Source organism: Chlorocebus sabaeus, chromosome 3, assembly GCF_047675955.1.
Source record: "Chlorocebus sabaeus isolate Y175 chromosome 3, mChlSab1.0.hap1, whole genome shotgun sequence".
NCBI classification, from domain to species: Eukaryota; Metazoa; Chordata; class Mammalia; order Primates; family Cercopithecidae; genus Chlorocebus; species Chlorocebus sabaeus.
The window spans coordinates 28903781-28925129 of NC_132906.1; the positions used below are offsets into that span (position 1 = coordinate 28903781).

Genomic DNA, 21349 nt, shown 5'->3' on the forward strand with positions numbered 1-21349 from the left:
AGACATTAGAAGAGACTACACGAGCAAACACAGACTGTGCTCATATAAAGTTAGGAAATTGAGTGTTAAACAAAATTAAAGTTTTGTTTGTTTATTTGTTTATTGTGGCAGGATTTCCAGAGTTTTAAAAATGCTAAGTGCACTATGGATTTCTAAGACTAAAATATCATGGGCAGTGGAAAATAAACCATTTTTATTCCCATAAATAAACACTTTTTTATTTCCCTAGAATATTTCATTAACATGACTGAAGCTCTGTTGAAAGGAAATAGCTTGGTAGAAAGCCTTTATTGCTAGATAATGGGCTAAGTCATTAGGACTCAAACCTATTACATTCCTTAGATAGAGTCCATCTGATACTTTTAATTCACTACTAGTCTCCCCAGCATGGGGTGTAGCCTGGATTCTGTTCCAGGCATATTAAATGCTTGGACAGCCCATCAAATGCACAGCTGGTGCTCAGTCATCCTCAGCAACCAAAGGATGCCTGAGAAGGGTCGCCAGGGATGATGGGGATTTTGCTTTGTTAAATCAGAGCTGTAGCCAACACCATGCCAACAGTGTGGAGTACCCAAAGCTCTTGGATTTTAGACTCAGAAGGCCTGGGTTAAAACCTGAATTCTACTCCTTATTTGCTGAGCATCCTCAGATGAATTGCTGACTTCTCTGAGCCTATTGCCCTGTCTATAAGAAAGAGGAGATTATAGCGGCTCCATGGGTTCATTATGAAGCTCAGATGGGATATTGTGTGTGAGGGTGCTTTGCAGTTTTGACTCTGACTACAGAGCAGGCCACACTGGCATGGGCCACGTGGATGTACCCCTCATCTAAAGGGGTATTTTGGCAATGGAGGAAGCTGGGATCCACATTGTCTTCTTACATCTAACTGATAGAACATGGCTCTTCTGCTGCTTATAAAGGATTCTTACTCCAGCCGAAACACTCAGCATTGAGGATTCAGTAATAGGTACAAATAATGTTCAGATTTATGTAGTTTAGGTACAAAAAGTATGCTTATATTCCCAGTACATTTTCAAATATGACATTGCTTATATGTCATTCTTCTTTTTTTTTGTTGTTTGTTTGTTTGTTTTTTTGTTTAGAGACAGGGTCTCACTCTGTTGCCCAGGCTTGAGTGCAGTGGTATCATCATAGCTCGAACTCCTGGGTTCAAGTGATCCTCCTGCCTCAGCCTCCCAAGTAGCTGGGACTGCAGGTAGGCACCACCACACTAGGCTAATTACTTTATTTTTCATTGTTTTGTAGAGACAGGCCTTGCTATTGCTCAGGTTGGTCTTGAACTCTAGGACTCAAGCAGTCTTCCTGCCTTGGCCTCCCAAAGTGTCATTCTTTTTTAAAAAGGGAGCTTGATTATTTCTGTATGAATTATGCTATCACCTGATTTTCCTCAAGTAGACCAGTGCAATGCAGAAAAGATCACATAAATATTCTTATCATTCAATTATTAGAAAAACCAGAATTTCCTTGGATTATTCTGTGGAATTTACCATCTCCCAACCGCTATTGCAATTATTTGGTCAGCTGGTGGCCTGTCTCAACAGAGAGGTCAGGAAAGCAAACAGCAAAACAAAACTCTTGAGTAGAGTTCTCTTATCAGTCTCAAGTGGTTAAAGCTGCCATGCAGGGCCCTCTGTGTAAAGAAATAGTTCTCCCACTTCAACAACTCTGAAAAGTAAAAGAACAAAAGTGTGCTGTCTCCAAAAAAAGCATTAGTGACAGTTAGAAGGCTGAAGGGGAGAGATCTGCTGACTTGACAAACCATGATTACTTTTTACAGCTCATGAAACTGTCTTTTTAAGAGCCGTGCTCTATGACCTTAAGTTTATTGCACTCACGATTCTAGAAATGTCATCTTTTGGAAAGATGAGAAGCCTCAATGAGAAAAGACAAGATTAACAGCATAGCTTTTGCCCAGTGCTAAGCATCTTAGCATTTGTTGCCAAACAGGGAAGAAAATGGAGAGCAAGTGTGCTAGGGGACTGTGCCATCTGTCCACACAGACAACCCGTAACCCCACTTCATTCCTTAATAGCAAGGTCTGTTAGTCCCCTCTGCTTTATAAACTGATATGTAATGGCCTAGATTGAATCACAGCTTCCCTCCCTCATAGATGGTGACCTGGAATACATCACATTACTTTTTGTGAGTCTCCATTCCTTCTAGTATAAAAAGGGGGTAGTAACAGCCTTCTCTCTGAGAGTTGGGATAATTGGCAGCTAAAAAGATCTTGATAAAATGTAAGTCACATAATGTCACTCCTTTATTCAGAATCCTGGAATGGCTGCCTGTGTCACTCTGAGTAAAAGCTAAAATCCAGACAGTGGTCCACCAACAAGACCAGGTAGGATATGGTGCCCCATCCTCTCTGACCTTTTCTCTGACCTCTTTACCTCCAGCCGTGTTGGCTGCCTTGTTGCTAAGGCAGGCCTCTGCTCGTGGTTCTGCCTCAGGGCCTTGACACAGACTATTCCTTCTGCCTCGAGCTCTTCTCCCCTAAGTGTAAGCATGGCTTAGATCCTTAGCTCTGAGGACCTCTACCCAAATATCACCTTCTCAGGGATCCTATCAAGCCTATTCACAATTGCAAACTCTTTTCCCAGCCCCTTTCCCACTTTTCTGCTTTATTTTTCTCCAGAGCACTTATCACCAGATAACATGTGTATTTTACTCATTTATTACATTTATTATCTGCCTTTCTCTTCTTGAATGAAAGCCAGTGAGGGTAAGGGTTTCTTTCTGTTCACTGCTATATCCCAAGCTCCTGGAATACTGTCTGGCACATAGCACTCAGTAAATATGTGTTAGATGAATGGATATTAAATAATAACAAAATTAAAGCATGTAGCATTGTGCCTTTGGTTTAAAAAATGGTGGGAAGAGGTAATAGAAGAGGCACTTGAATATGTAGCATGTTCTACATTTTATTCCCATGACTTGTTGCAAGTGTTAAAGAATCAGCCCAGATTATTTGCTAGTCACAAAAGGAACACATGTGAAAGGTGTTTTTTTGTTTTGTTTTGTTTTGTTTGAAAGAAAATGCTTCTTTACAGAAGAACACTGTCTGATAAATACAGAAGGAATGATAAAATTAAGAATCACCATTTTATAATCCCTAGTGAAGTCACTGATTCTGGTATGGGTTTACAATAGATGCTAAAACCATAAGATGAAAGATGGATGGAAAAGTGGAAGCTGAGTGAGGCTAAAATATCAATCCACTGATTCCTCACTAGCCACATAGGTTAAAATATTGAAGAAAAAAACAAGTATCCTGTTGCCTTCCTTTGCAGCATCAGACGCCCCAAGAGATAAGAGGGAGGCAAGGAGGAGGAGCTCCTGGAAACCCACTTCCACCCATCCTAGAGCCACAAACAGAGGCCCTGAACTTTTTTCAGGACAGGGCTCCTGACACATGACACTGGTATGGGTTTAGAGCAACTTGCAATCTTTAAACTTAGCAATGGAGCTTATGAATGAAATTATATTAGCTAATGAAAGCAGTGAAATGCTGAGCTATATTTCCCCACTTATTCTATTTTTGCTTCTACTTTTCCTTTCATTACTAGACAATTTAATTCAAATTCTATTTAAGTTTAAAAAGAAAGCAACCAGTTACCAATTTCAGTGGTCTCATCTAGCCCCCTTGTGCCTTGTCATGCTTATCCTACAGTGGATCAATAGTTCAGAAGCCACTGCTGAGGAGGGAGCTTTGCGAGCCTGATTTGTCCACCCTCCCTCTCTATAAACTGTCAGTGAGAGCCTGGAATAGGTATTAATATTGCTGGTAATTGCACAGCCATCGAGTGCTTAGATTTTTTTGCAAAGAGAAAGACAACAAAATTCAGTTGTAAAGTAACTCCTGAGGAAACCAGGAATTCAGCGCCCACCCGTAAAGAATGGAGTCATCCTGCCCTAGGCATCCTGACGATTAAATACTCTATGAGGAGGTCCCACTAAGCTTAGTTCCTTTTTCTTTTCCCCATGTTCTGTTTATTCCTTTTGAAAGGAAAAGCAAAACTAGCTTTCCATACCCAGTGGAGAGTTTATCACGGGGAATAAGATGTCAACAAGTCTTGAGAGTAGCTGGACTCTAGACTGCATGGGGACTGGCTTGTAAGTGATAGCATTTTAAAAACCCATGTGACATTTCACAGGAAAGCAATACAACGTCCCAGCGCACAGTGCAGCGAGGCTGGCCAAACCCCAGAACAGAGCGGCCTCACTAACCACATTCCTTCTTCCTCAGGCCAGCCTTGGGAATTTTTCCTCCTGGGTTTGGCAGGCTAGCTTTCCACTAGAAAATTTACATAAAATTTAAAATAAAGAAGAATACAATTACTTTATAGATTTAAGTTTGCTGGTGTTAGAAAAAATGGACAGTGAGAGACCAGAATGCACTACCCCAAAATATGAAGGATTGCTGAGCTGATGGCATTTAAGAAAGAGCAATTACAAGAAAACTCTCCTCCCTCAGGAAAATACTTTTACAGAGACAAAAAGGTATCCTTTTCCCTCTCTTCCCCACTCGTCTCCCACGGAAAGCAAAGGCTAACCACTGAAGACAAGCTTTACTAACTAACCCTTCCTCCAGATTGACACCACCCCATACAAACTCAGAATCCTTTCCCTCTGTTTTATCATTTCTCTAAAGATTTACTGTTCTTTGTTGAAGATGCTATATAAGCTGTACTTCAAAGCCATCTCTTTGGGATGGACTCATTCCCTGTGTGTCTCCTATGTATATATAAAATATACATGTTAATAAACTTATTTTTCTCTTATTAATCTGTGTTTTGTGACAAGCTGGCTGGGTGGCCAGCTGAGAAATTAAGAGGGTTATTATTTTTCACCTACAAGACCAAAGGTGTACTTCTTGTTTCTGATTATGTCATAGCCAGAGGGCAAATCTGTGGAGGCCCCCATACCATAGATCCCCTAGTCTCTGGCTTATTTTCTTTCCCTCTTTGAGAGTAGAACTCCCAACTTTTATCTCCTTGGACTCCATACTTAAAAACTTGATTTTTAAGCTTGCACTGTGTCTTAATGTCTTAAGTGATAGCCCAGATGGACTTCTGGTTTTCATCTAACTGTATAAAATAGGCCTACCTGATATTCTCCTTGGATGAATGCACTGGGAAGTCTAGTTGATGAGGTCCTGGAGGGCTAGTCTGAGCATAGTCAGAGGTGGGGTGGAATGATCTGCCAGACATCATTTCCCATGAGTTCTCATGATCAGAATCAAGGCCTAGAATCAGGAGGGAGCCCAAGAGAATCAGCTCAGAATGGGGAGCCACATGGTCAGAGTATGAGGCAAATGATCAGAACAGAAGGTCAGGCTGAGACCTGGGGAAGCTCCCTAGATCACAGTGTGTCATTGCAGAGGCTCCCAGTGCCTTGAGCCTGAATGGGTGGACTGATGAAAAGAGCTAAGAAAGCAAATATCTCCAGGCACCAAATACCAATTTTGAGGACCTGCCCCAGACCAGGAAAATACACAAATGGACAGTTGTCAACCTGTACATGCCTGTAGGGCTGTGACCCATTAATGAAAAGAGTCAAACTCTGTAAGATATTTGAAAAGATTTATTCTGAGCCATATATGAGTGACCAAGGCCCGTGATACAGCCCTCAGGAGGTCCTAAGAACATGTGCTCAAGGTGGTTGGGGTGCAGGTTGGTTTTATACATTTTAGGGAGTCATAAGACATCAATCAAATACATTGAAGATATATACTGGCTTGGTCCAGAAAGGTTGGACAACTTGAAGGAGGTTGTGGGGGCTTCCAGGTTATAGGTAGATTTTAAAATTTTCTGATTGGCAGTTGGTCAAAGGCATTATCAATAGAAAGGAATGTCTGGGCTACCATAAGAGGTTGTGGAGATGAAGGTTTTACTATGCAGATGAAGCCTGCAGATAGCAAGCTTCAGAGAGAATAGATTGTAATGTTTTTTATCAGACTTAAGGTCTGTGTTGATGTTAATGCTGGAGGATATAGTGAGGCAAGTCTGACCTCCACTTCCCCTCATGGCCTGAACCAGTCTTTCAGGTTAAATTTTAGAGTGCCCTGGCTTAGGAGGAGGTCCATTCAGATGATTAGGCAGCCTTAGAATTTTATTTTTGGTTTATACCCACAACCTCTGGAGCAATTGACCCAGAACAATAAGGACTTGATCGATGACGGTCAGCTTCACTATTTTCTTGCCTCCACTTTCAACTCTAAACCACTCAGAGAAGGTCAAATATGGTCCCCAAACCAATCACATAAGATGCACCACTTCTATTTAGCCTGACTCTGAATGGCCTATGCCAGTGACCTCCAATCAGAGCATGCCTGAGGCTTCTCTTTTCACCATGGAGGATGCCCACTCTTCCACCTCTCTGTGAGTCTGCTAAATATTAATACAAGTGATGTAGCTGACTCTCTTACTATAGACTTATGTGTTCTCATTTGGATAGTCTTCATTTCCACAAGATCTATATCTATAATAGACATATGAAGATTCATTATTTAAACAAATATCCCAAGAACCCACACATCTAAATAGTGCCATCCTTTTCAAGTAGTCTCTGAAGAATTAAAATATACTCCAATGATACCATTGTTGGGGCTTTTTCACTCCTGTAGTTTGGCAAGCAGGAGGGAGTGGCACCCAGCAGTTTCTTCTCTCCTGTTGTTTGTTGAGCAGGAGGAAGGGTTACAGCTCTGTTATTCCTGCTGCCTGCAGCTTGGCAAACAGAAGCATTACAGCTCTTTCACTCCCACAGGTTGGTGAGCTCTAGGTTCTTGTCCTGCATCCAAAAGGAATAAGGTACGCAGACAACAGAGAGTGAGTAAGGCAGAGTAGAATTTTATTGAGTGACAGAAAGAAAGCTCTCAGATGTCAGAGGAGACCCGAAAGTGGGTAGCCATCTGTGAGACTGAGTCTAGGGTTTTTATGGGCTTACAATGGAGGAGTGCATGCTGATTGGCTCGTGGGTGGTCTTGGAAAGCACCATTCGATTGGTTAAAAGGCATCATTCAGAAGGAACCAATAGAGAGAGAGGGAGTAAGATGGGGATGGAAGTTCTCACTCTGGTCAAGGACTCTATCTGGAACTGGCAGCTTGGTTTTCAGGTTTTAAACTGTTCTTGGCTTGAGGGTCAGGTTTCACCAGGGACTCATCCCTGTCTGCCTAGGAATTTGTCTGTCTCCTGTTGCTATCACCATCATTTCTCAAAATATTTTTGGCACTTTTCTTTTTAGCATTGAATTTGGAGCCAATATAGAATTGTGTAGTGAGTTTACTCTTCATCTGATGCTTTCACATTTTCAATCATTCTCCCCTCTCTCTCTCTCTAACACACAGTAACATACAGTATCCCTGCACCCCTGTACTTTTCATTTCTGGCCTAGAATATACCCTCTACAAGTGGCATTATTAATCTTATTCACCAGCCTTGTCTCCAAAATAACTTCTATTTCCCCGATTAACCCACTCCCCTGCAAGAGTTTGTACTTTACCAAAATGCTATTCCAAAGAGTGACTCAAGGTTTTTCCATCTATTTGAGAGGAGACTTCTCACAGACTCTACCTGTCTTTGCATTTTGCAATACTGGAGAATATAGGCAAATATTTAATAAATTTTGCTTTGTCTCAGATACTCCCTAAGTTCATTCTCCACCATGTCCTTCCTCAGATGGGGGACACTTTCAGTGTGCATGCCAGAGTGGAGAGAGCAGACCCTCTATCACTGGCAAAGCAGATGGTGTGTTCTCATTTCTTTGACACACATGTGGGACAGGCTTTTTTGTGCTTGTTCTGTTCTTGTCTTGCAAATGGGTGCAGCAGCATCTGTGGCAGAGACTAGTTTGGGGGAATTATAAACTGCATGAACCCATGTGAGTTGCAAGCAATCACTTTTCTCAGTGTGAATTCCTACCATTAAATGGTACTTGTCCCTATACATCACTGCTTTTGTTAGTAAGGTTCAAACATTAGAAGTCTGCCAAGTGATTCTCTCAGTTCAGGTGAGTTTATAATGATTCTTTCTGGCTCTTGTAAAGAAACTGAACAAAGCAGCTCTGAGTCAGCTCTGGGGTTGCACAGACAAATGTTCAGGGCATGCTGGAGTGTTTACTATGTACGAGGCTATAGAGCTGAGAGTCCGCTGAAGCACAATTGCTGGAAATGGTCTATAAACAATTCATAATAAGGATATTCAAAAGGGGCACTTTGCTTTGAAGTGATAAAATCATTGAATTGTTCACAATGTCCACATTGATCCTTTGTAATTCTTCAGTCATTCCCCTAGTATGGTATGCTGTGAGGTTGGAGATGCCTGGCAGGATGTTTGAGCAGTTCCATTTTAATTCTTTACTCTATATTAGCTCTTGGGGGTGGGTGAGTGGAGAGGAAGTCTTCCCAATCCTTCTCCTCTCATTCTTGTACCTCAAGAAATTTCCTGCCCTGTCATTCCTTCGAAAACATCAATTAGTGCTCAGAGATGTGTATTGACACACCCTTCCTGTCTGCACAAACGACCTTGGGGCTGACAGGAAAAAAGAAGCCGACCCAGAGTCTGGTGACTGCCAGTCTGCACATTATCTCCTCGCTGAGACACCACAAGGTAAGGACATTTCCCCACAGATGTCACCTGAGCGGGAGATGGCAGCCATTTTCAAGGGCCCAGGCAGCACTGTGGAAGAGGTCACCCCCAGTCTGCTGTCCCTAACCTGTGACTGAATACCTGTCGCCTATTCTGTAGCACTCTATGCTGATCTCCCTCATAAGGATCACTCTAATTCCTTGTTTACACATCAGTCTCCCAAGAGGCTGTAAACTCCTTAGGGCAGGGGTTGTATTTTAGCATCGCTTTAAGACCAGCTGAATCAAATCAGCAACAGTGAGAAGCGACCAAAATCAAAATTTGATGCCAAGCATTTTAGGGAATCAGGAAATAAAATATGTAAGTATATACATATATATGTGTGTATCTATCATGTATATACATATATATGTGTATATCTATCATATATATACATGTATGTGTGTATGTATACACATGTACATACATACATTAGATGTGTTGGAATGGCATGGTTTTAGTCCTCTGGGAATTATTTGTGGAAGAAATAAATCTGTGTAAGATAAATCAAAGTCAAAATTTGCCATAAAACTAATGATCATTTTCCAACTGGCTTCTTGTAAGACTCAAAAAATTTCACAGATATGAAAATCACTTTGGAAACATAATGCTTTTTAGCCATAGATAATATGTTATTGATAATAATAATAGATATAACTATATCTATATAATCAATATTGTGACATGTCACTCATAAGTACTTCAGCATGCATTTTCTAAGAATAGGAACATTCTACTACATAAATAACACTTTCATTATGATAGCCAAGAAAAAATAGCATATAACATATCTAATATACAGGCCTTATTTGAATTCCCCAATTTTCCCAAAATTGACTTTCATATATTTTTTCTCTGATCCAGGATCCCGTCAAGATTCACACGTTATATTTGGTTGCTATTATCTCTGTGATCTCTTTAACTATAGTATAGTTCTCAGTTCTCGTGTCTTTGTACTTTTTAAAAGTTTTTTGTAGAGACAGAGGTCTCACTTTGCTACCCAGGCTGATCTCAAACTCTTGCTTCAAGTAATCCTCCCGCCTTGTCCTCCCAAAGTTGGGATCCTTTGTACTTTTTTTTTTTTTAATGATGTTTTTATGAATTCAAGGAAATTGTCTTCCTGAATGTCCCATTGTCTGGCTTTATATGATAGTTTTCTCATGATTTGATTCAGGTTAGCCTATTTGGTAAGATATTGCACATAATTTACATTTTTTAAAAATTATTTTAATCATAAATATAGTATAGTACTGTGGCAGAAAACTTGAAAAGTAGAAAAGAAAGAGAAGCCACCAATAATCCCACTGACTTGACTCACACAATATCATTCCAATGCATTTCCAGCCTTTTCCTTATTATTCTTTTTAATATAGTTTTAATTATACTGCCAATCCAACTTTGTATTCTGGTGGTTTTTTACATAATATCACATCCTAAGCAGTTTCACTATAAGTAATGGCATCAGTACTAACAATATTAACTGCCATTTATTGAGTACTTAATGAGTCAGAAGCAGTATCAGGCAAACTATATTTATTATTTATTTATTTTAAAGTTCATGACAGCCTTATGAAATAAGTTCTATTATTATCCCTGTTTTAGGACTGAGAAAACTGAGACTCTGATACCACAGCTGGTAATGAGTAAAGAAGATATTTGAAACTGGGTGAATGTGATTCTATTCCACTCTCTGTTTCCTATAATTTCTATTGAATGTGCTTCGACTGTTCATTTCATGTAAACACACTAGTAGCCCTTATCAGCTTAGGCCTGCCCTGCTGTTTTAGAATATTTCACAAACCCTAACTTTTTCTTTGGACTGCCCCTTCAACTTATGAGCAAAGCCCTGCACTGGCTTCAGAGACTAGTGCTATTTTTTGCCTAAGAACTTAAATCTAAACCAAATTTAGTTTACCCAGTCTATTTTTGTTCCTCAAGGAGGCAATGCAACAAAGTCATCAAAAAGACTGGGTAAGGGTGAGTGAATAAAATCAATCAAATGAGACTACTGCTGAGGCCAAGGTCTCAAGCATTCCAGGCCACCATGGGTGGTGGTGGCAGGTTTCTGTCCCTGGGCCCCAGAGGCCCCTCTTCGAGGAGGTATTGCCCTTGACAGAAGCATGGCTGTGGGTTGGGGATCTGTCTTCTCTTTGGCTCTCACAGGAGACCCTGAAATTTAAGCTGTGCAAAATGATCCTGATGTAAAGGGCCTCTAACCCAAGCACACCCCAGTGATTAGAAATGTGTCAGATGTGAAAGCCTGGAGAAGCACAAATTCTAATACTTCTCAATGCCCTTTAATGTGGGTTATATGCCTACATTTGTCTTATAGCCCATGGTGCCATCCAGGGAGGAGGCAGCAGCAGTAACAGAAACCTTTGCCAGTACAGCCTTTGGGAGGGCTGTGAGCACAGCAGAAAGGAGCCTAATGCATTTCAACTGCAGCCAAGTTAGTGGTTTAGACTTCATAAACATGTCTTAAATGTTATGACTCTTATCTTTATGCCATGGCATTCCTACTCCAAAGGACAGCTGCTTAAAATTTTAAATATATAAAAAATTAAAAACCCCAATTCAGCAAACAGTTCAACAACTTTGATGAGAAGAAAAGTTGATTAATCATTTTCTTGTTGCTTGCCTTTCTTTTGGCCTTTTCCTGACCTTTTCCAAAACCATTACACATCTGGGATGCTCAATCATTTACTAAAAGGGTTAAGGCAATATAACCTCTGTGTGATTAAGAATAAAAATGAAGTGGAATGGAGTTCATCACAGTTTTACAGTTTTACTTGACTCAGGGGTTGGAGGTGGTGATCAGGACCTAGAAAATTTCTATTATAATAATTTTCTTTAGTATTTGGTATTGAGAATGATGGGAAAAAATCAAGAGATGTGATTAACCCATGAAACTAGCTATATTTGGTTAAAGACTGCCCTAGCCCTATAAGTTATTTTGTGATGCTGTCTGTAATGAATTTAAAGAGCCTGTTGTTACCCACATGTGTCAGTTATCTATTGCTACCAGGATGCTTCATAAAAAATAAACACAAACGTTCAGTGGAATACAATAATAGATGTTTATAACTTCTACATTTGGAGTGCTTAGCTAGGCAGTATGCTGATCTTGGCTGTGGACATTCACATATCTGGAGGTAAATTGGCTGTCAGCTGATCAAGGCTTCCCTTGACTGGGATGATTGGGGCAACTTGGCTCAGTTCCAGTTGTCTTTCATTCTCTAGCAGACGTATTCTTGAGGCAATGACAGAGGCACAAGAAAGCAAGCCTCAATGTACAAGACCATTTCAAGTCTTTGATTGTGTCATACCTCCTAAATTCCATGGAACAAAGCTAATTTTGAGCCCGATTTCAAGTGGTGGAGCAGGTTACCTTATCCACAGTAGGAGGACATTACAAAGTTACCTGCAAAGACTTCGTTAAAGTGATGGTAAAAATCTGGGTCCATATACCAGGTGATACTATGTCATGTAGGGTTAAAGTCAGTATGAATTGTTTTACCAACAGCTAACATGCAGTGCAGATCCAATCATGAGGACAAGCTGTGTAAGAACAACAGGCGCCTTGGTGGCTGGCTTCCTAAGCCAAGGTAGAAGAAATAAATTAGTATCAAAAAGTAGCCAGGGCTGGGTAGTGGCTTACTTCTGTAATCCCAGCACTTTGGGAGGCCAAGGCAGGTGGGTTGCTTGAGCCCAGGAGTTCAAGACCAGCCTGGGCAACATGGAGAAACTCTTGTCTGTAACTACAAAAAAAAAAAAAAAAATTAGCCAGGCTTGATGGCATGTGCCTGTAGTCCCAGTTACTTGGGAGATTGAGGTGGGTGGTCTGCTTGAACCCAGGAGGTCAAGGCTGCAGTGAGCAGTAGTTGTGCTGCTGCACTCCAGCCTGGGCAACAGAGCAAGACCCTGTCTGAAAAAAAAAAAAAAGGTGGCCAGAAATGTCAATCCTTCCTAAATTGATCTGTAGATTTGATGCAGCCTCAATCCAAATCCTAGCAAGATCTGTTGTAGAAATCAACAAGCAGATTCTGAAATTTTTATGGAAAAGCAAAGTAAACAGATTAGTGAAAAGAATTTGGAGAAAAAGCAAAGTTAATCTAAAGAATTAACTGTAAAGCTACAGTATCAAAAGCATGCATGTTGGTGAAAGAATCAACACAAGTCAATGGAATTAAACTGAATCCAAAATAAATCCACAAATAAAAGGGTAATTGATTTTCAACTAAGAAACTAAGGAAATTCAATGGAGGATAGTTTTTTTTCAACAGATGTCAGTGAAACAGATACCGCTATGCAAAAATGTGATTTTCAACCCATCCCTTGCCTCAAATACAACTCAAAATGGAACATAGGCCTACATGTAAAACCTAACAATAAGAAATTTCTAGAGGAAAACATAGGGAAGAGATTTTTGGAACCATGGATAAGCACTACTTTCTTAGCTAGGCCACACACACAAAAATAAGTAGGACTTCATTGAAATAAAAAGTGCTCTTCTTTGAAATATACTATTAAGAAAAAAAGACAAGACACAGACTGGGACAAAATATTTATAAAATACATATATTATGAAAGACTTGTTTTCAGAATATATAAAGAACTCGGACAAATAATAATAAAAATAAACTAACAACCTAATAAAAAAATAGGTAAAAGAATTGGACACTTCAGCAAAGAAGGTATGTGGAAGGCAAATGAACAAATGAAAAGATACTCAACAGTATTCATCATTAAGGATATGCAAATTAAAAACAGTGAAATACCGCCATACCTCTTTTTAACAATTGAAATTTTAAAACGACAAGGTCAAGAGCGGATAAAGATGCAGAGTAGTTGGAACGCTCAGGTATTGCTGGTGGTAATGCTAAGTGCCACTTAAGAAGTCAGTCTGACAATTTCTTGTAAAGTTGAATGTCACTTACATGACTGAGCATTTGGATATTTACCCAAGAGAAATGAAAACATAAAGCATTTGAGTATCTACCCAAGAGATATAAAAAATCTTCATGTTTAGCGGTGTTATTCATAACCTCCAAAAAATTACAAACAACCCAAATAACCGCCCAGTAAATAAGTGAACAGACTCTGGTACATTGATACAATGGAATATGACAGCAATTAAAGAGAATAACTTGTGATATATGTAACAACATGGATGAACTCAAATGCAAAATGCTAAGTGAAAAAACGCCAGACTTAAAAGACCATCTGCTCTGTTCTTTCATATGAATGACATGCCACAAAAGGCAAACTATAGGGACAGTGATTGCCAGGGGCTGAGAATGGAGAGAGAGGACTGATCACAAAGGTGCAGAGAGAATGCTCTAGGTCTTGATTGTGGTGGTGCTGACACAACTGTATGTCTTTTTCAAGATCCATCAAATTGCACACTTAAAAAGGGTAAATTTTACCATATATAAATTATACCTTGAAAAACCTGACTTTAAGAAAAGGGAAGCCAGGGAAGCAAAAGGCAGAGCCTTAGTGATGTACGTCATACATCACTAACTAGGTGTATAGCTGAAGCCTCCGTTCCAGCCGCTAAGCATGTGCTGAGCCACGTGCCACCTTTTCTTAGTCTTTCCAGTCAACAGCTATTGTTAGAAAAGACATCTTGAACCAAAAGCTTAGACATTTTAGTACTCTTTTCCTCAGATTCCTTTTCCAGAAATGTGTCCTACAGAATGAATCTTAAATTACTTAAGTGCTGATGATGCCTGTTGTGCAGCTCTCTACAGCAATAGATGTAAGAAGCGCTCACTTTCTGAGCTTTGAGGTCACGTGTCGAACCTCTTCCGTTTCCCTTTAGAAAGAATATGTGCTTGAGGCAGGTCAGTCTGCCACACCTGAGCATTCCACACTCTCTTTCTGTAGTCAAATCTCTGGGGTGATAAAATTGATTACTGAGGAGATGATAACAAGATGCTTAACTCCAGATTCCACAGACTGCCTTGTTCTCCATCATAGACTATATCTCAGGCCGTACCCCCAGGAGGCCATGGCAGCTTAGAGGGCTACCTTGTAGAAACTTTGGTCAAATCAAGTCACAAGTCAAGAGAAGAAAGTGGCTAAGTTTTAGAAATTGCTGAAACAAATCCTTCTATGACTAGAAGCCACCCTGAATGGTTGCTCACTCACCCCATACAGCCCGGAAGAAACCAGGGTCTCTCCTAGGTTCCTATGGAAAGAGGTCAGGGTGTCTAGTCTAACTGTCATACTCACTTAAACCACCAAAGAATTTACCCTCAGTTCAGATTTGGCTTTATGGCAGCTGATTGGTGGTAGTACTAAGGGCAGGGGAGGTAATTGCCTCACTTCCCAAACTTTCAGTCCTATTGGAAGGTGACACAGCTGTAGTTTTACCCATCTTGAAGATGAGAAGGTGATTGGTCCAATCCCCTCTTACATAGATGAGGAAATGAACCCTTGAGGTCTAACTTTAAAGCCAGTTAGTAGCAAGTGATGCCACTCATTAAGCCTCCTGATATTCAGTTATGTGTCTGATCAGCTAGCTTCAGACTAAACTGAGTCTTTTGCTTAATAATTTGCCTAAGAAAAACAGTTACAACACACACACACACACACACAACAGAGAAAAATACAACTACCATGCATCATGTACACATCTAATATTACGGAATCCAAATCAATTCTTCTTCTTTTTTTAATTTATTTTTATTTTTTTGTTTTGTTTTATTTTGTTTGAGATGGAGTTTCGCTCTTGTTGCCCAGGCTGGAGTGCAATGGCGCAATCTCGGCTCACTGCAGCCACAGCCTCCCGGGATCAGTGATTCTCCTGTCTCAGCCTCCTGAGTATCTGGGATTATAGGCGCCCACCACTACGCCTGGCTAATTTTTGGTATTTTTAGTAGAGATGGGGTTTCACCAGGTTGGCCAGGCTGGTCTTGAACTCCTGACCTCAGGTAATCTGCCCATCTCGGCTGCCCACAGTGTTGGAATTACAGGCGTGAGCCACCACGCCCGGCCCAATCCTTCTTCTATTGGGGTTGTTATTAGAAGTAAATAGGAGAAAAGAAGGAAGTCTTAAGAGCCCAGGCTCTGGAGTGGGCTATTGGGATGCAAAGTAATTTAAAGTATTCTGTGCCTCATTTTCCTTATTTGTACAAAATGGATGATGATAATACCTCTACCATAAAGTTGTTATAAATATTTAACTGGTTGCTATATGTAAAATGCTTAGAATGGAGCCTGTCACATAAGTGGAAATTCACTATTACTCTCTCCAGTGGCCTGAAGCTTTACAATTGCAGCTGTTCGCATGCCATAGTTCCCCTTCCTGGTGCAGCTACCTTCTTTGTGGCTCTTCTCTTTAGATCAAAGTAGCACCAGATAGTGCAGTAAAAGATCATGTTCATGTTAGAGAAAACTGGTTCTTTACCTCAAATAGCTTCCCATATGTTCTGTGCAAGGTTGGTGCTATAATTTTTTAAGGTACCTGCAAATTGTGTTCAGAATAACCTTATTTAACTTTTCTCATATAAATGTGGTGGTTGTTCTGGAATAAGATTTAACTCCCTATCTGTTTGGGTCCTTGGACTTGGTTCACAACTTCTCAACAGCTGTCTTCAAACACGCAAGAGTCTACCCTGCCTAGGCTGACTCTCTCAAACACGGCCCTAGGGTGTTTGGAGCCATGCCACCTCAAGCAGGGTATTTTCTTTCTTTCTTTCTTTCTTTCTTTCTTTCTTTCTTTCTTTCTTTCTTTCTTTCTTTCTTTCTTTCTTTCTTTCTTTCCTTCCTTCCTTCCTTCCTTCCTTCCTTCCTTCCTTCCTTCCTTCCTTCCTTCCTTTCTTTCTTTCTTTCTTTCTTTCTTTCTTTCTTTCTTCCTCCCTTCCTTCCTTCCTTCCTTCCTTCCTTCCTTCCTTCCTTCCTTCCCTCCCTTCTTTTCCTTCCTTTCCTTCCTTTCCTTCCTTTTCTTTCTTTTCTTTCTTTCTTTTTTTTGACATAGGGTCTCACTCTGTTACCCACACTGGAGTGCAATGGCATGATCATGGCTCACTGCAGCCTCGACGTCCTGGGCTCAAGCAATCCTCCCACCTGAGCCTCGTGAGTAGCTGAGACTACAGACATGCATCACCATGCCCAGTTATTTATTTATTTATTTATTTAATTTTTGTAGAGATAAGGTCTTGCTATGTTGCCTAGGCTAGTCTCAAACTCCTGGGCTTAAGTGATCCTCCCACCTCGACCTCCCAAAGTGCTGGGATTACAGGCCTGAGCCACCTCACCTGGTTGTATTTTCCTTTAATCAATGACATTCAGCTTCCTGCTGTCCCCTCCAAGAGTGTGAAGGGCTGTCGTCAGGTTATTGCTGGAAATATTAAAGCAATCAGAAGGCTGGATCATTCCTGTAGCAGTATTGGCTGAGTGTCTACTGGGCTGGAGCCATTGGAGAAGCCAGTTCTGACCATTACCCAGGGTTTACATCTGAGTCCATGGACTTCACTCAAGTTGTTGGCGTAGTTTGGATAGTAAGCACTTGAGTTTATGACTTCTAGATAATTTTTCACTATAGCAGCCAGAGCTCAGGGTAAGCAAAAGGGAAAACTATGATATATTTATGGTTTCTCTCTGGCAGTGCCTTAGGACTGGAGGGTGGTACATTCTGGAAGGTGCTGGAAGTTGGGCCAGTAGGAACTGAAGGGATGTGAATAAAGCACTGATAGCATCTGCCACAGTCCCCGGTGAGTTCATTCTCATACACTTACATCCCTCTTAATTTCAATCTGTCTTGTCACTGATTCTTAGTGGGGGTGACTGTCAATACTTTTAAAAAGGAAAATAGGTTGGGCACGGTGACTCATGCCTGTAATCCCAGCACTTTGGGAGGCCAAGGCTGGCGGATTGCCTGAGGTCAGGAGTTCAAGATCAGCCTGGCTAACATGCTGAAACCCCATCTCTATTAAAAATACAAAAATTAGTTGGGCATGGTGGTGCATGCCTGTAGTCCCAGCTACTTCGGAGACTAAGGCAGGAGAATCACTTGAACCCAGGAGGCAGAAGTTGCAGTGAGCCGAGATTGTGCCAGAGCAAGACTCCATTTCAAAAAAAAAAAGGAAAATAATTACTGCAGAAAGGTTAGTGGGCCAGGGTACAGTCCCTACACAGAAGCTGGTTCCTAGGTCATAATTAATATTTATGACCCCAGACCTTAAAGTCTGAAGGGTCTGAGACCTCTGAGTTACTTCATCTCTATTAGTCCATAGTTTCTGTAGCTGCCCATTTGGTTACTACCAGGAAAGAAAACACCTAGAGACGTGCCAACAAATCCCCTTAAGAATCAGCCTCTGTAATATATCAGCGACTCTATCTCTTCCTGATAATCAGGTAACTTCTTTTTTTGCCTGTTGCTCTACAGGCATGAGGAACCCGAAATAACTAGATGGCAGCCATCACTTTAGGGCTAATGTAGTACTTCCTGTGTCTGCTGGCAGAAGAGCTCCCCATTTCCCAGTGAGAAACCATAATCTCTGGTCCAGCAGACCCTAACACTGGGGAGGGGGTGGGGGGACAAATTCCCCAAGTAGATCATGGTGTCAGGAGCCACTCCTCCTCTTACCCCTCGTTTCCTAAACCCATGAGTTCTTGCTGCTGGGGGCATTGTACCCTCAACAACATTGATCTAGACAATATGCCACATTTTGAATGACACCACCCAAACCCTGCAAGTGACATCCTCAGGCTGGAACTCCAGTTGTACCTTTAAAACACCATTCAAATTTTCTACCAGACTACCTCTAGGGTGATATAGTATAGAGTAGGACCAGTGAATACCATCGCTGTGTGTCAATTATAATGCTTCCTTCCCTGAGAAGCAAGTCTGTTGGTCCAGGAAATGTTAGGTGGGATCCTGAAAAGCTAATCAGACCCTCTATGAGTGCTCAAATATCTTTCAAATGCTAGTGGTATTACAGAAGACAATCCACCAATATCCCATCCAGATCCATCGCGAATACTACAGTACACAGGATAATTACCTGCCACTTATATCCCATCCAAATCTATCCTCAATGCCACATTAAGTTGGGGCTTGCCACCACACCACTTACCACCAGCAATGGGATTTGCTTATGGCTACTTGTCAAGCAAGTGATGTAGCTCCAGACTGTATCCCAAGGATCTGCTTCCTAGGATTACTTCTGGTACCAATTGTCTTAGCTTGTGTTCTACCAGAAGCAGATGCTGAGCTCAGTTTTTGAGTGTAAGTGGTTTATTGTGTAATTGACCCCAGGAAATGTCAGTAACAGCATGGAGAAAGGAGACAGCAAGGCTGTCTATAAAGGGCACATTATCAAATGAGCTTTGGCAACCATGGGTGACTGGAGCAAAATGCACTAAGGGGAACTCTGGAAGACCAAGTAGTGCCCATTCCTGAGTTATCTCTTCTGAGGGGCGAGGAAGCTGGGGCATTCATTTATCAGCTCCCATCTGTCATTGGTAGAGGCAACTCCCGGGGGAAGAGAGGAGGGCTATTAACTCCCCCACATTTCCAGCCTGCCACGGTGTATAGGGACTGAAAAAACTGGGTGTAGGAGAAAACTTTCAGGCAAGACTCACAAGTGCTGACACTCAGGAGTTGATCCTGTATGCCCAGTTGTGGGAAAGGCTGAGGCACTGTGGGAGTGGTCTGCTACAATGTGCAGGAATTATATATGGATACCAATGAACAGTTAACACTTATTGAGTGATTAATATGAACCAAGGGTGGCTCTATGCGCTATATGTATATCTCATGTATTTCTCACACCATGAGAATAGTAATAGGGCTTAATTATTACTATCCTCATTTTCCAGATGGAGAATCTGAGGCTTAGAGGTGTTAAGCAATTTCTCCAAGGTCATTCAGCTTGGATTCAAAATCAGGAACTCTTCACCTTTCCAGAATATGGAGGACTATGATACAACTGATAGTAAGTCACCAACAGACACTGGCTGAGTGAGATTTTCTTTAATACCAAAGGCATTAAACATCACAGAGGCAACTAAACAGAGCAGAAAACCTCATAGCATGCTCTTGGTTGTAGGTACTGATTTGAGTGCTCATGAGGATATACAGCTGCAAATAATAACAACGATCTGGAATTAGACCTTTAGCAGGCATGAGAAGCTACTCTGTTCCATGTGCACAGGCTTTTTACAACCTCCACATTCCACCCTTATGCTATCTAAAATGATTCTAAGGTCTATAGCGATATATTTACCCCAGCACATTTCTGAGGACTGATTGCGAGACTGGATGAATCAGTTGTCAGTTTTCTAGGTATCGTGTCATTCAGCAGGTCTAGGCTTCAGGCATGCATGAGGTTTGTCTTGCAGAGAGGAAGAGTGAGGAAATGAGGGTAAATCTCCTGAAGCAAAGAAGCCTTAGAGAGGACTCAATAAGAACTAGAAAGGCAAATGTCTCAGAGGCCAGTTAAGTATCAGAAAATGAGGAAAGCAGGCTCAGTGCAAGGTAACAGGGAGTGTGGCAAAAAGGCCAGTACATTCCCTGTCTAAAAGTGGCAGTTGCTACTCAGCTCAGCCAAGTACAGTAGTATCCCTTTATCTAGAGAGATATATTCTGAGACACTCCCCTCCCAGTGGATGCCTGAAACCATGGATAATACAGAACTCTATATATACTATGGCTTTTCTTCTATCTAATAACTGAAACAGCTACTAAGTGACCAATGGGCAGGTAGCATCTATGCTGAACAAAGGGGTGATTCACATCCCAGGCCACACAGAGTGGGACTCAGAGATTTCATTACGCTACCCAGAACAGCGTGCAATTAAAACGTATACATTGTTTATTTCTGGCATTTTCCACTTAATATTTTCAGACTATGGTTGACCCACAGGTGGCTCAAACTGCAAAAAGTAAAACTGTGGATAAGGGGGTACTAGTTTTACTATTTGGCAATGTGGCCCATTGCTTTCAGAGAATCAACAATTAGTTGAAAATACAAATTTCTATGGGTAGTTTTCTAATTTTCAAATGTCAGTAGCTAATTTACAATTATCTAAAATACTATGTGGGTTAATTTGTGAGCTTTGCCTTAATGTTTGTAAGACTAATTGCCACTGGAAATGGAATTCTGCCTGGCTGGAACCCTTAGTGATAGAAATAGAACCCGTAAGTGGCGGTTACAGAGAAATAGGCCTTGGTCCAAAATAAGAGCACATTTTCTATTTAATATTATTCAAAGGCAGAGTGGTCTGCTGTGGGGCATGAGTTGCTCATTTCTATAGATGTTCAAGTATCAATTGGTTGACATCTTTGCCAGAGCTGTGTAAAGGAAGACCAGATAGACAGGATGTTAGGCTTCACATCTCCCTTTCAAACCTGAGCTCCTTTGAATCAAAAGCACTACTTTTTCATGAAGGTTTCAATTCAAAGCTGGACTGGGCATTCAGAATGAGCCTTTTGGTTTTACGTTCTGTGTCGTATGTAGAACACATGTGTGTCTCTTCTGGTCTGTTAATATAGGATGGGACTGAGATGCCTTTTCCAAGGGAAAATGTTTCAAAGGCTGATTATTACTATTTTAGACTTCCTATCTCTTGGGTTTGTCTTGCTCTGAGTTGGCCTGTGTTTCTTCAAATCCACTCAGCAAGGTTCAGCTTGGCTTGGCTGTGTCTCTGCTGGTATTATTTTCTATGGAAATAAATGCACACAGACTCTGAT

At 41.0% G+C, this 21349-nt stretch overlaps 1 long non-coding RNA gene across 1 annotated transcript in view; it reads left to right on the forward strand.

The window, feature by feature from the left end:
- The window catches only part of LOC140711411 (uncharacterized), a 45466-nt gene that overhangs the window by 11879 nt on the left and 12238 nt on the right, over positions 1-21349 (forward strand). Inside the window, exon 3 of the long non-coding RNA XR_012092581.1 lies at positions 2290-2362. This is a non-coding gene — a long non-coding RNA (uncharacterized lncRNA). The remainder of the gene's footprint in view (positions 1-2289; positions 2363-21349) is intronic.